Source organism: Lissotriton helveticus, chromosome 5_1, assembly GCF_964261635.1.
Source record: "Lissotriton helveticus chromosome 5_1, aLisHel1.1, whole genome shotgun sequence".
NCBI classification, from domain to species: Eukaryota; Metazoa; Chordata; class Amphibia; order Caudata; family Salamandridae; genus Lissotriton; species Lissotriton helveticus.
The window spans coordinates 1,977,190,386-1,977,203,210 of record NC_136065.1 but is presented as its reverse complement, the minus strand read 5'-3'; positions in this window follow the sequence as shown (position 1 = coordinate 1,977,203,210).

The window sequence follows — 12,825 nt, the reverse complement described above, 5'->3', positions numbered from 1 at the left end:
AGGTAGAAGTCTGTGGGCAGGAGTAGTGTGCCCAGGGGATACCAGGTCCACAACAGGGCTGGTACTTCCCACAGTTGTTGGAGAGAATGGCTGGGATAAACTGCGTAGGGAAGAGTGGGTAGGGGAACCACCATGTCGGTCACGGACGTGAGGGCTGTGAGTGAGTGATGTCTGTGAGTGGATGTGTGGGAGCCGTGGATGGTTTGATGTATGTCGTGTTGTTGACGGTTTGAGAGGAGGCAGACGGGCGTGGCTTGTCAGAGGATGTGAGTCCAGGACGTCAGTATTGTCATCCTCTGAGTCAATAGAAATGTACTCATCATCCTCTAAGTCTACGTCCTCTTGATCTTGGTCATCCTCCTCTTGGGCATGAGTTGCAGCCGACATTGCTGCCTGGAGGATCAGAGGATTCTCCCCTCGGATTGCCCGTCGGCCACCACTGGTTGTCGGGCTGTCTGCCTCTCCCTCAGCATCACCTGAAACACAGAGGTTGCAACTGTATTAGTGATTGTCCAGGTATTACATGTGCTGCAACACTAGGGTTGTATTTACTGCACTTTGCATCAGCAGATGAGGATCATGTGATCATGTTAGGGTACCACCACAAATGGCCGCTCACACCATAGCACTGAGGTGTTGCACGGAGATCTACATGATAATAGCAAACTCACCAGCTCCAGCCCCAACTCTCTGTCCCTTTGCGTTCCCTCCTGGTGTATCCTGCTGCACCTGTCTCATCATAGTTGTAGTTGAAATACCTGTAGAGGGTTGAAACAACATTCTCAACGAACTGCCTCAAAAATGACAGACCTGCATATGTGTCACTCCTGGTCTGTATTTCACTTTGTAATCAACAACTGTTGATTCCATGTAGAAGGGGATCTCGATCTCTGTAATGGCTTTGAAATCTAAGCTGTTGACACTCCTCATGCCCGATTTACCTGAGGGACAGGTGCGCGACGGTTTCACAGCTGCAGCCAGGATGTCATGCAACCCCCGGGATGGTGTCCGTTGCAGTCGTCTCATCCTGTCAGCACCTGTGATGAGAAATACAAGTCCATATTTTAGTACAACAGATTGTGGCTATGAGATCAAATTAAATTCTCATTAGCCATTTGTGGAAAATCAAGGACGATGTGCAGCATGTGTAGCTCATTGACTTAACATGTGGGCACCCGCTCACAAGCAGCATTTGCTAGCTTACAGCCATGCAGCACTGACATCAATAAGATGACACATCAACTGACGAACTTGTATGAGAAGGTTACTGATTTCACCCTTACCATTGTGACAGACTTTTTCCATGGGTGTAATGGTGTCTGTTGACAAGTCAGAAAGGAGTTCATGTGTGAGATTTGCAGTTGTCAGGGTCCTGATGTTGCCCATTTGTGCTTCCCTACCCATGAGGTCACACAGCTTATTTTTGAATGAGCAAAGACAGATTACTAATGTCCATCCTTTGAGTGTTCTCTGTTCCCATGCTCCATTTCCAACATCATGGTACAACTTACATGACAACAGATGGTGTCTTGTGCAGCAGACACCCAAACCTCATATTTCATACACTCACCTATACATTTGAATATGGTAGAAGGGAGGCAAGCAGAAGACAACATTTGGTTTAGATCACACATTGCAGATGAGGTGAGTAGCTTTGAATCTTCCCACCTGCAGAGGATTATCCTGTTGCCCTTCAGCCCAATCATTTAGCAGGTGTAACTGCATGAGGATTCACCTTAGCAGCCCCTACACCCATCTCACAGGTACACAACTGGCACCAGTGTGTGCCTCAGCCATACCAATTTCATGTTGATTTGACCATGTTAATTTTGCTAGGGATTTAGCATATCATTGAATAGCAAGCCTGTTGTGTTGTGGACGTTTCTTATGACACATTGTGCTATTGTATGTCCATCGTGCACACACTTGGCATACATTTTGTGTCAGCATCTCATTTGCCACCAGGGTCTGATTGGCCATGTGTTCAAATGCCCTATTGTGATGCAGGATAACATAGTTGTACAACACATACGGTGGAGGTGAAAGGCACAATTAATAAGCATTCAGCAAGCATGACTTACCGTGGCCCTGCACCGGAGCTGTAGGTGGTCCCTGGACAGATGTCAAGTCCAACCTAGTAGCAGAAGTCAGTGGGCGTCTGGGGTTCTGGGAGGACAACATTGTACCTACAATGATAAGTTTGTTTAGCAACTTTACATTCCTGCTGCCACATGTGATGCATTCAATTTCTGGCACAGGACGGGCACAAGCAGTCATGTTCACCACCGTTGCAGAAGTGTGTCATACATTATGTAATGAGTGATCACACATATAACTTAGATTGGGCCCACTACCTTGATGCTACCTATGTCACAATGACATGCCTACGAATCCATAGGTAAAGTCCACTATCGTGTTTTGTTGATGTCCGGAAATTATCCATCCAATGTACGCTGTACATGATCAGCTGTGTGGACTGTGCTGAATGAAGTATGTATGACAGATTAGAAGTTGGACTGTGTATGCATTGTCAATACTACAGAGACTGGTATCTCACTGTTTGGTCTTCATTTCCGTATCAGAGCAAATGCTATTTCTTGATAAGGTCTACATACACTATTACGATATGGTGTGTACACCCTTTTGACTTGTTGTGGCCCTCGATTACAGGATTGCTTTCCCCGTTCTGGGTTTGTTGGTGTAATACATGTTGGGTACCACATTTACAAAGGTATGATGAGCCTAGACATTTTATGATTTGTCTTTCGCTGTTCACAAATGTCAAATGTTAGAGGTAAATGTCCTTTGACAACTCCAATTGTAATGCAGCAAATGTAGCATAAATGGTTGACTCACATAGCTGGGCACTATTTGTCCCTCTGTCGTCTTCTGACGATATATGCATTTTGACCATCTCCTGTCCACTTTGACTTACCAGTTTGTGTGGTTGACATGCCTTCCTCGGTACGGTGCCGATTCCTCCTATGCGATGCGGTGACCTCTGCTACTGCAGTTGTCTGTGCTCCGGCTGGATGTGTCAATGGGTGAGAAGAGAGAAAAGTTGACAGATGGGAAATGTGCTTGTGTAACGTTTCGGGGATTAGCCCATATCTTCTGTGTGATAACAGTACTGTGCGGAACTGCTGCAGACGGGGCAGGTAGGAGCAGTGGTGTGTTGGGGATGTAATGGCGTGGCAGAGTGGAAATTGGACTACAGGATATGTGTTGGACATATTTACATCAGTGGATACTCTCACCGTCTGCTTTGTGATTTAGGCTGGCACAGGGTGAATTACTTTTTGGATATTTTGTGGCAGGTTTACGACCCCCTAGAGAAATGATGTACACTGTTGTTGCATCACTTCTGTGACACGACAGTGGTTTACAACAGAAAACACATTTAGGATTATTTGCAACGTGACGCTACTAGGGTGAATCGTCATGTTGTGAGGCCTTGCGCAACGTCAGCTTGGAGGTAGGCAGGGTGTACACTCCTTTGGGATAAGCCGCGTCCAAGTGAGTCAGTGTAATCTACGTGATTTCACAGTATCACTTATCAGAGGCCGCTGCGACGCAACCTTACGCCTGCTTGAAGCAGACTTAAGGAGTGGCACAGCACGTTACGTATGGGCATTGCATGGACATTGTTGGAGTTGCAACGCTCTTGCGACACAACTTCAGCAAAGCCCCCCTAGACACCATCAGATTCAACACACATCTCTTTATCCCTGCACCACAGTGCACCACCCTATGTACATGACACATCCGTGTTTGCGCAAGGGTTGAATTGCATGTCACATTGGTACTGGCGCTTCCCTGCTAATGTTTGTCTTTAGCTAATTTATTTATTTAACGTAATTTTAAATTTCCATTTCTCATTGCACATTTTCAGTCAATATGTACAGTTATTGAAATAGCTGGGTTGTGTATGTATGGCATCAGTACTGTGCACAGGTTTTTAATAGGGTGGTGGGTATTAGCCTTTTCTGATACAAAGTTTTCTGGGACTTGTGGTGCTACGTAGTGGGTGACACATGAGTCTCTGACTAACCATATATATTTATGCATTTTGGACAATTACCATGATCACTATGACAGTGTAACACAGACAATCTCTTCATGCACTTTTGCTTTTCATTCCACTTACCTGGTACCACGTAGCGGACGTCACTAACAGGCAGCCCATGGACCAAGTGGGGGTGTATAGTGGTTAGAATATCCTCCTCCAGTGGGGTGAGCTGGATGCGGGGTCCAGGGCATGCAGCAGGGAGGACTCGCCTCAGTTCTATCCGGGAGTACTTTTCCTTTACTCTCTGCTTTTCGTCCTGCCACTTTTTTTTGATGTCTTGTACAGTTCGCCTCTCCACGCCCAGGGCTGAGACAGCAGTGGCTATCTGCTGCCATAGTTGTTGCTTCTGTGCACCACTGGTGCAATATGGTGGTAGCCCATATAGGCGCTTGTGGTGCCTTACAATGTATTCCACGAGCATGGTGGTCTCCTCAGCTGTGAAATTTCTTTTCCTGCGCATCTCCATGGTCTCTGGCACTGGAAGCTTTGTCGTAAGTATCTCTGTGGCCAAACCTGTTCCTTCACTGTGTGCTGCTTTTATGTGTGTTGTGGTACTGGTCAATTAGGTTAATTGGCTTTAGCTGGAGTGTGGTGGGGGATGGTAGGCAGTGGCAGCATACACCATGGCAAAATGGAGCTGTTGGCTGGGATTGGCTGCTGTGTGTCAGCTGATCCTTGTTGGGGGATGGGTGGACCTTGGCCAGGTGTTTCCCCTTGGCTAATGCCCAACGGCCAAAAATCGTAAAGTACGCCCCGCAATCGTAAAATACGCCCCGTAATCGTAACATACGCCCCGTAATCGTAATATACGCCCCGTGATCGTAATATACGCCACAATGGCGTAAATTACGATTACGTGCCGTAAATTACTCCCCGGCGGCGGACGTAAAGTTAGTAGTCTTAAATCAAATCTGTGAATCCCGAAAGTAGTAAGTTTATTCTGTGAATCCCGAAAGTAGTAAGTTTATTCTGTGAATCCCGAAAGTACTAAGTGCATTCTGTGAATACCAAATTGTAGTAAGTGCATTCTGTGAATACCAAATTGTAGTAAGTTTAGGATTTTGTCTTAAGTTCATTCTGTGAATCGGGCCCATAGAAAATACTGCAGGAGGTTCCAAAATATGGACCAAAATGAACTCATAATACAGGAGTATTAGGTATGTATAAAAATCCAGGAAAAACTAAACTACAAGATCACCTGAATATATGAACAGGCCTAAGATGCATGACGTAGACAAAAAAGGGGTTTGAATTACACGACCACCAACAGTTTATAAACAGCGCATAAGTGACAAGGCATATTACTGAGACAAAACAACTCACCCAAAACAAAGAGTGAGGTGAATTTGTAACTGGATTCACTTGAATAAGAGCGTCAGCACAATCAGCTTGACAAACATATCACAACAGTTTAGGACGACGAAGTGTCTGAATTAAAAAAAGAACAGCAAAAATATAAGCATTATAGTAGTTTATACCTATAAGAACAGCATCTAACGGACCCAAAAGTCAAATAGCAGTGGCATGTTGTATACACTAACTATTCAGGCAGGATAGAATTTCGTCCTTAGAGCTGTAACTATAGGCACCTTAAATACATACATGATCAAGTTCAGTTTAAATGATGACCTATTTGACGAGAAAAGTAATTATATTAATATAGCCAGTAATTTAAGTGTAAACAAGTTGAGGTGAATCACGAGCAGCAGGTAACCAGTGAATAATCTCAGAAATACAGACATAGGTAAAAGAGTAGTAGAGTAAAAGGCTCACCATAGGCGAAAAAATTAGTACAAATATATGTTGTCACAGCTCCAAAGTTATATAGAGGATCCCATGATAGTATATACAACATGCCACTGCTATTTGACTTTTGGGTCCGTTAGATGATGTTCTTATAGGTATAAACTACTATAATGCTTATATTTTTGCTGTTTTTTTTTTAATTCAGACACTTCGTCGTCCTAAACTGTTGTGATATGTTTGTCAAGCTGATTGTGCTGACGCTCTTATTCAAGTGAATCCAGTTACAAATTCACCTCACTCTTTGTTTTGGGTGAGCTGTTTTGTCTCAGTAATATGCCTTGTCACTTATGCGCTGTTTATAAACTGTTGGTGGTCGTGTAATTCAAACCCCTTTTTTGTCTACGTCATGCATCTTAGGCCTGTTCATATATTCAGGTGATCTTGTAGTTTAGTTTTTCCTGGATTTTTATACATACCTAATACTCCTGTATTATGAGTTCATTTTGGTCCATATTTTGGAACCTCCTGCAGTATTTTCTATATATCTCTTAGATGCTTGAAACAGCTCCCGTTTGTTATCACTTGTCTACTGATGTTTTCTTGTGAAATATTTTAGCTTGGTGTATTGTTCTGATGTGTGATATTAACTCCCATATCCTGTCCCTCTAGGTATTCTTTTATTATCACGCAACGCTGTGTCCTCACCTTATGAACAGATTAATATACATCTTCCAAGTATTATTTATGGTGGGTGTATTTCGAATTTCATGTATGATAATCACCTGTCCACTTAGAATAATGCCGCTCTTCATATGATTTTTTAAATTGATATGTGATTTATTAATTTTTCATGTTTCTCGTTTTATGTAATTATGTAAATGATATTTCCCTATATTGGGGTAATTTTGTATGATATGTATATAATGTGTCTGTAGTGTTTGTACATAATATTTGTTGATTGTTCCGATTGTAATACCTAACTATTCCAGCCTTGATGAAGTCTCTGTGGGAGACGAAACACGTGTTGGCGATATGTATGCTGGAAAAACCTGTTTTTTTATGAACCTTGAATAAAGAAGAATAACAAAAATAACACTATATGAAGAGGACCTTTTTTTCTTGACTTTACATTGGATTATTGTTTACCCTCATACTGTGTGTTTTCTATGTTGTTCTATGTATCTTACTGGTGACAACTGTTAAATTTTTCGTTTGTGCAAAAGGCACATGAAGGCTGAAATAAGTTAAACACTTTTTGGTGTGCTGTAATTAGAACCTCACCTCCTAAGCATTGTCTTTGGTCACACACCCGTGTGTACCAATATAGTACCTTTAGGTAGTAGGTACTTTGAGTTTCTTAAGCACCCATTGTATACTGTGATTATGTTTATTTACAATACGCATTTACCTAGTGATATGATGAAATATGTCTCTCTTTGAATGTTGCTGACTTTTCCATTTTGGACGCTACTACCGCCTTCTGTTAAACTGACTCAGGGAAGATGGTAGACATTCGAGTTTAGTATGCCTGAACTCAGAGTTATAAAATACATATTTTAGTGAAGTTGGTTTTAACATTCTGTGTTTGAAAATACCACTTTATAAAGTAGGTATTTTCTTGTCTAACTATCCAGGCCTGCCTCTGCTAGGTTGTGTATTTCTTGTCTGGAGTTTGAGTGACGGGGCTGGGGGATTCCAGGAGACCGAATGAGTCCGCCCAGTGGTGAATAGAGAGATCTGCATCTAGATGGGAGGGAGGGGTTGCACCTGGGACCTGGATAGGACTGTGCCTGCCCCCCCACAGTGCTGGCTCAACCCCCTGTGGTACGTCTGATGTCTCTGCTCTGCACTGTGAAAGGAGAGAAGGAATCATGTCAAAAGAGTGCTCCAGGGCTGTGCTTTCCCTCCACAATGCTGGCACCACCTCCTGTGGGGCATCTGATGTTTCTGCTCTGCACTGTGAAAGGAAAGAAAGAGTCATGTAAACAGAGTGCTCCAGAACTGGTTTGGACTGGGCAAAGACCCCTCTGCCCTCAGGATTTTGGGGTATAAATATTGGGACCCTGATCCCAAGAAATTAGATCACTTTTGGACAAACAAGAAGAAACATTTGCTGAGGAGTGGAACCAGAAGAAACTGAGGAGAAACTATCCCTAAGCTGAAGTGCTGCTTGGGGGATTGGCCTGCAGTGGTTGCCTGACTGCCAAAGGAAGGAGAAAGGAACTCTGGTTACTTTATTTTCAACTTATAAGGATCTCCTAGGGCTTGGAACAGAGCTTGCCTCCTGTTGAAGTCTCAGGGACAACAGACGTCAACCCCCAGCTCCCCAGAGTTCTTTTGGAAGTGCCTGCAGCTGTTTTGGGCCTTCTGAGGGACTGTGTGTTGCAAGGAGCTGGAAGCGCGACTCAAGAGGAAGAAGCGTGTCGCCGTTGCAGCCGCTGCCGTCGCAACTCCGAAGGAGGGTGTCGCCACTGTAGCTGACGCATTGCACCACATCAAGAGAAGTGTCTCGCAATGAAGAGGAAGCGTGTCACCATCGCTGCTGCTGCCGTCGCATCTTGGATGTCGCTGCTGTAGTTGTCGCACTGCACCGCATCGAGAGAAGCGTCTCGCAACGAGGGAGAAGCATGTCACCATTGCTGCTGCTGCCGTCGCATCGTGGATGTCGCCGCTGTAGCTGTCGCACTGCACCGCATCGGGAAAAGCGCCTCGCATCCACGGAGAAGCGTGCCGCTGTCGGAGCTGCTGCCGTCGCATCTTGGATGTCGCCGCTGTAGTTGTTGCATTGCGCGGAAGAGTCTCTCAAACATTGGAGAAGAGTGCCACAGCTGAGGCTGTTGCTGTCGCATCACTGTACAAGGGTGTCGCCACTGCAGTTGACGCATCGAACCGAGACTTCTCGCATCATCGGAGAAGCGTGCCGCATCTGGAAGATCTTCACGTCTTTATTTCTTTGCACCGGAAATTTGCCGAATTTCCATCGCTGCAACACTTTTATTGTGGAAGCGTCACGCATCGTAAGGTACATTGACTTAAAGTGTTGCATCTTAAGAACTGAACTGAACTAAGCTAAAACTACCATTTTAAGTATCATATTGTGGATTGTTGTTTGTGGTCTTGTGTTAAGTCTATATAAAGAATACTTATTTTTAATATACAACTGTGTGGTGTCCATCTTTAGTGTTGTCACTGGGTTACTGTATGTGATCACAAATGCTTTACACACTGCCTCTGAGATAAGCCTGTCTGCTCGTGCCAAGCTACCAAGTGGGGTGATCAGGGGTTATTTTAGGAGTGTACCCCCTTACCTTGATTAGAGGCAAGGGTCCCCATTTGTCACAAGTACCTACCTGTGCCAACTAGAGACCCCCAAATCTAACACTGCGGAACAGGGTGAGTTAAAAAAAAAAGGAAGAGGGGGGCTAACCAAATTATGCAGTATATTAGTGACATCATGGTGCGTGACAACTCAGGTGGCATAACAACCCATGACCTCGCAGGAAGTGATATCACAAGAAGTGAAATCAGCTCTTAAGACCTCACACATATATTTTGCAGGTCTATCATGAGTACATTTGAGCGCATTACATTATTTGACAAATGAGATTTTTGCGATGAAGTTGTGCCATAAAAGTGACATAACCCCAGCTCAAAATGTGGGCCTCAATTTGTACTTTTATTTTTTACAACTCTGCTAGAAAGAAAGTGGCAACAAGGAGAAACTTTGCAGTATATCTGTTCTGTTTAATTGGTTGCATAGTCTGCATTTTAAGATAGATTATGGGGCTAAGGCACCTGTTGCATAGATCTTTGTATGCTCAGTAAATCTCAAGGAATAATAATAATGGTAAGATAATTTGTAAGTTCATGCACTTCCTGTAGAGATCTGTTTTTTGCATAGTTCCAGTTTTGAGTCAAAGTAGCACAGAAGATTAACATTTCTCCTGTAAAGCACATAATGTGACACGCTGATGATAGAATTGTATTTTATGTAGGTGGGTAAGTAGGTCACTGCTTTTAACACCAAGGTCCTTTTTAGGTCGAGGACCTAAAGGCTGCGCTTGCGCAGTCTGGGGTCGGAGATTTAATGTTTCTTAGTAGTGCGGTTTAACCCGCCTCCCTGCCCCGTCTCTCCTCCATTGGCTGGCTTCCTAAACGGAGGCCAGCCATTGGAGGAGAGATGCATCACTCTAATTTAGCCCCGTCTCTTTCGGATTCGGGGGCGTAAGTTTTGCTGTTCTTTAGACAGTGACGTAGTCTGTCACTCAGAACCACAAAACCACGCCCCCGATTCCGAAAAATTCGGAAGCTTGCGGCCGCCATTTTTTCTTCACCCGCAATGAAGGTGAGCCATTCCTCGTTGTTCCTCGTTGTGCTTGTGTCCTTGTGTCCGTCCCCCCCTTGCCCCCTCCTTCCGTCCCCTCTCGTGTTGCTGTTTTCTGTGCATCCCGGCTCTCCCGGTGACCCGCAATGTGACCCTCGGCACGAGATGCGGCGCTGGAAGACCCGTGCAGAAGGCGGAGGCAGTCCAAGCCTTGCCCCCTCCTTCCGTTCCCTCTCGTGTTGCTGTTTTTGTGCATCCCGGCTCTCCCGGTCACCCGCAATGTGACCCTCGGCACTACAACTATGGCGGAGGTAAGGCATAAAGTGCAGGGCAAGGAGGCCGGAGAAACCACCACTACGGCAAACTTAATCAAAACAGCCATTCCTCGTTGTGCTTGTGTCCTTGTGTCCGTCCCCCCTTGCCCCCTCCTTCCGTCCCCTCTTGTGTTGCTGTTTTCTGTGCATCCCGGCTATCCCCAATTAAGATATACATGTAAGGAATTGAGTACATTAACCAGACATATGGTTTAGGTATACATCTCCCAGACCGTAAAATAAAGTAAAATGGCACAACCATTTCTTTGCACCAACCTTTATATTCACAAGTTTGCCATATTCTGAACAGCCGGCCTGTAAATTGCATCCACGAACGGCAGGAGAAACATCCCCGTTTTTATTAAAGGTCCCTCACTACATGACGCGTTTCTGGTCCGCTAGAGTGGCGATTGAAGTAGAGATAGGACGTGGGATCCTATAGTTGTTGTTCTATGCCCGATTGGCAACTGCCATGATGAAATAGAAATAGGATATGGAATCCTATAATTAGCGTTCTATGCATGATTATCAGCTGTCCTATTGAAATAAAAACAGGATCCTAAAGTCTGTATTTTGTACCCGATTAGCAACCGCCATAGTGGAATATTGATGTATCTTATCCCAGCAGGCAGCAGCAGCCGGTGCAGGGCAGGGAGGCCGGAGAAACCACCACTACGGCAAACTTAATCAAAACAACGTGATTGGGATGCGCCACATCCTCCTCTCTTCTGCCTTTCGCACATGCCCTTACTTCCCTCATCATTTCTCTCCTCTTTTCCCCCTCGCGTATCTTTCTCTCCACGCGCTCTCCTTTCTCCGTTGCACGGCCCTCCCCCCCCTATTTATTCTCCCTGCTCCTAGGCCCGCTCCCCCTGGTTCCACCCTGCCCGGCCGCATCTGCCTCTTCTCAGTGCTGTAGATAGTTGGAGATTAAGTGATTTGTCCAGAATCACATATGTTGTGCAGACCCCCAGCTGGTTCCCCAGCTCCAAAGTCGCGACCTCTGGCCGTTGCGCCACACCCTCCTCTCTTCTGCCTTTCGCCTCGCCCATGCCCTTACTTCCCTCATCATTTCTCTCCTCTTTTCCCCCTCGCATATCTCTTTCTCTCCACGTGCTCTCCTTTCTCCGTTGCACGGCCCTCCCGTCCCCTGTTTATTCTCCCTGCTCCTAGGCCCGCTCCCCCTGGTTCCACCCTGCCCGGCCGCATCTGCCTCTTCTCAGCGCCGTAGATAGTCGGAGATTAAGTGATTTGTCCAGAAACACATATGTTGTGCAGACGCCGAGCTGGTTCCCCAGCTCCAAAGTCGCGAGCTCTGGCCGTTGCGCCACACCCTCCTCTCTTCTGCCTTTTGCCTCGCCCTTGCCCTTACTTCCCTCATCATTTCTCTCCTCTTTTCCCCCCTCTCGTATCTCTCCCTCTCCACGCGCTCTGCTTTCTCCGTGCACGGCCCTCCCTCCCCCTATTTATTCTCCCTGCTCCTAGGCCCGCTCCCCCTGGTTCCACCCTGCTCGGCCGCATCTGCCTCCAGGGTTGTGCGAGGGGGTCATCAATCTTAGGGCGGACATTTGAGGGGGGCGCTTTCTGGATCTTGAGCCTGAAATACGCGCTATAAGGTACGGATCATCCAGGATGGAACAGTAATGCGAATCTTAACATGTGACCGATATTTGATGAGCCCCACAAAGTGGAACTCTCTCACTACCTCACTCTCTATCTCACTGGCTCACAACTTCACTCTCTCTCTCTAACTCACTACCTCACTCTCGCTCTATCTCACTACCTCACTCTCTCTCTTTCTATCTCACTAACTCACTTTCACTCTCTTTCACTACCTCACTCTCTCTCTATCTCACTACATCACAACCTCACTCTCTGTTTCTATCTCACTACCTCAGAACATCCCTCTCCCTCACTACCTCACTCTTTCACTACCTCACTCTCTCGGTCTCTCACTACCTCACTCTCTATCTACCTCACTCTCTCTCTCACTACCTCACTCTCTCTCTATTTCACTACCTCACTCTCTCGCTCTAGCTCACTACCTCACTCTCTCTCTATCTCACTACCTCACTCTCTCTCTGCTAATGCAATAGATCTCGCATATGCAAGCAATTAAGCTATTGCCAATATAAATGACAATGCCATTTATTTAGGGATACAAAAAAAAAAAAATAATGAGCAATGCCAATAGCTCTACCTATAATATTGCCGAGACCATTGCAATGTAAATGCTTGTTTTACGTGCAGTCCATAAATTGTAATCATTCTAATATAGTATAGTGAGCTATGAAAGACATGGCTCCTACTCCTTGTAACCCTTACCGTCCTATGTTATATATCCTGTAAATGAATTTACACACGTAATGATT